Source organism: Aquila chrysaetos, chromosome 2 (assembly GCF_900496995.4).
Source record: "Aquila chrysaetos chrysaetos chromosome 2, bAquChr1.4, whole genome shotgun sequence".
Classification (NCBI taxonomy): domain Eukaryota; kingdom Metazoa; phylum Chordata; class Aves; order Accipitriformes; family Accipitridae; genus Aquila; species Aquila chrysaetos.
In genome coordinates this window covers 28,831,186-28,834,217 of record NC_044005.1, presented here as the reverse complement: position 1 = coordinate 28,834,217, position 3,032 = coordinate 28,831,186, and positions in this window count along the sequence as shown.

Sequence of the window (3,032 nt, the reverse complement as noted above, 5' to 3'; positions counted from 1 at the left end):
TGCTGTAAATTTCTTTCGCCCCTAAGCCGTTATCAATGACATTTGTTAAGATGTATCTCCTAGGTACAGCTTAACCACTGGTAAGGTTAACAAATCAATTTTCCTTGCTAAATACACTTAAAGTTTAGATGGGTTAATTCATATCTATCAGGAAAAATAGCATCTTCGGTCCCACCCTATCTTCTTCACAGGACTTTTTACGGTAAATCTCCATAGTCTATTGAGTTGACTCATTATTTAATACATTCTTCTTTCTACTTGGATGTGTCAAATTAAGGGGGCTGCTTTTCTCAGTACTTGAACCTGACTCTATCATCTTCACTGCGCTCCTGTTGCGGTGACTTCCCCTCAGCCTGCAAGGGCACAGCTTTAGCCTTTCCCGGCGCCCGGGAATCGCACCTTTACCATTCCGTGGGCTTGGTAAAAGGCAACGCTCACAAACCGCACATTTTGCGTCAAGAAACCCGCATCGGGGGACACTGCAGCCGGTGACGAGAGGAAATCACTGCAGCCTGGGGCTGGGAAGGGAAGGGACATCCTAGCACCCTCTGTCATCGCCCGTACGAACAATAACTGACAAAAGCAGTAATCTAATGAAGAGCTCCTATTTTACAGATCCTTCCTATGGCCATGTGTGGGCTCCAGGACAGGAGAGCAGCCCAGATAACCACGGAGCCAGGGAGGGAGCCTTCCAGGTGGGATGCTGCCAAACCCTCGGCAAGCTGACGGAGGGTAGATTTGGGCCGAGGAGGAGGGGTCTTCTCCTGTTGTCTTTGTTTCCATTTCTAATGACGATGTCACACTATTTCCACGGCTGATCCTGCTGCATAGCTGGGTCGCAAAGAGTTAAAATGGAGAGCAGCATGTGCACTTTTAAAACTACATGCGACAAAGTCCATTGCTTGAAGTCCGGGTCCCTTCTCCCCCCGCCCCTCCCCAGCTTCCAGCAATCATTTATTATAAAGGGGTTTTATGATACAAATTTGATAATCTCCCATACACATTGGCACTGTTCTAATTGGAGTTGTAAGCCCATAAAATTCAAGCCCTTTGTTTTCATGAAGGCCACAAGGTTTTAAAAGGTACTATTGTACCGCCTAAAACCCATAAAATTGTCACTAGGGACTGATTAAACAGTCCTGAATTGAAACAGTGCGGATTTTGTCTAGGTCCTTTTCATGCACAACAATGCTCTTTTCAACCCCCAAGACAAAAGGAGGTTTAAGGAGCGATTCTCTGGGAGATTCTTCTAAGATAACCCCATCCATATGGGAGACAAGGTGGCCAGCAGCTGAGACGAAAAAAAAAAAAAGAGGAAAAAAAGACAAAAAAGATTTCGGATGGCAGGAGGAAAATAAAGGGAAGGGGGGGGGGAAGACGACAAAGAAAAAAACCAACCAACCCAGGTGACACAGAGGCTGTATTTCCCTGGGTCCTTCCCGCACGTCCCAGAAGCCTGCTCCGCTCTGCCTCTCCCCCTGGCACATGGCCCCTACCCACGCAGAGAAGGGGATGCAGGTGGGAAGACTGGCGTCCCTCCGTCCTCCCCGACCTCTCCTGCCTTGCAGCTGGGTCTGGTCCTCTCGTACGGAGGCCACAGGCGACACCGAGCCGCCTCGGTGGAGGGGGATACAGGCCTGGGGAAGGCAGGGCTGGCAGGGGAGAGGGGCGATGCTGCTGCCTCCGTCGCGGGTGGGGAGGCGGCCAAAAGGACTCCCGTAGGTGCTTTTGGCCGCCTCCCCACCCGCGACGGCGGCGCCTCGCAGCCCCGCTCCCCGGGGGCTCCCCGGGATGTGTCGACAGCACGACACATCCCAGGGGCACATCTGGTCCGGAGTAACCCCCTTCCAGGGGATAAAAAAAAACCAAAACCCAAAAAGCTTCTGCGGGTCCGCTTCCCTCGACAGCCTTTCCTCGGCGGGCGGGTTGTCTGCATCAGTCCCCGGGGGTCTTTGCCTCCAGATATTCCCTCCGCGTTTCCTGATCCGTGGCTCCGGTCAGAGGGATGGAGGCAGCCGGTCTAGTCTATATTTCAGAGACCTGGGTTTGTTTGGTGTTGTTTTTTTTTTTTGTTGTGGGGTTTTGTTGGTTGTTTTTTTTTTTTTGAGGGTTTTTCCCCATTGGCGGTTGCCAGGACAATCATATGATGATCCCCCCCCCCCCCCCAAATTAATAGTTCCTCAAAGCGTTTCAAAACATAATTCTCTGGGCGCTAAAAGGCATCGCTATTTTCTCTCGGTTACCCTTCCACAGCCGATCTTTGGAACAGGGAGAGACTAACGGGAAGATTGTCTTAACTCTGGATCCTGCCTTAGCGGCTCTAAAGAGGACAGCAATGAACCGCGGCTGGCTGGCCGGAGGAAAACCTGCGCCCCAGCCTCCGGGGCCTCGGCCGGCGCCGGGCACGGCCGCCCAAAACGAAAAGTCGGGGAGCCTCCTGGGACGGGGGACTCCGGGCTCACGCTTCCCATAGGAAATATCACGGGGTTTGCAGCGAGATGCTTGCAGCAAACTTTATTCGCCGTTTACCGGCGCAGGTGGGTAAGGCAAACGAACTCGAAAGTGAAACTCCGCTGGCGCGACCAAGGCAAGTATTTAAGCTTTTATGGCACAGGAGGGAATCCTAGGAAAAAGCCCCAGTCGTCAAAGATACACTTCTCGGCCGGGAAAAATTTATTTGCCCAAAATCATTTTATTAGTCACTGGAAGAATCACCTATTTTAAAATAAACTAGGTCGCTAGGAGTATCATCGTCATTCTTCTTCTTCTTTAGCGAGGGATGTCTCGCGAAGGAGCAGGCGGAGCGGAGGTTTTACAAAATTCGAGCCGCGCCCGGCACCCGCGCCCCGCGGTGAGGCCGGCGGCGGGGAGGGCGGCCCAGGCGAGCTCGGCCCCGGCCGGGTGCGCCGCCCGCCCGGCTCCGCGCCCCGCCGCCCGGCCCGCCCGAGCCCGGCAGCCGCGGTGCCTGCCCGGCGCCGGGAGCCCGGGGCTGGGGCAGGCCTCCCCGCGCCCGTGGGATGAGTCCGGCCCTG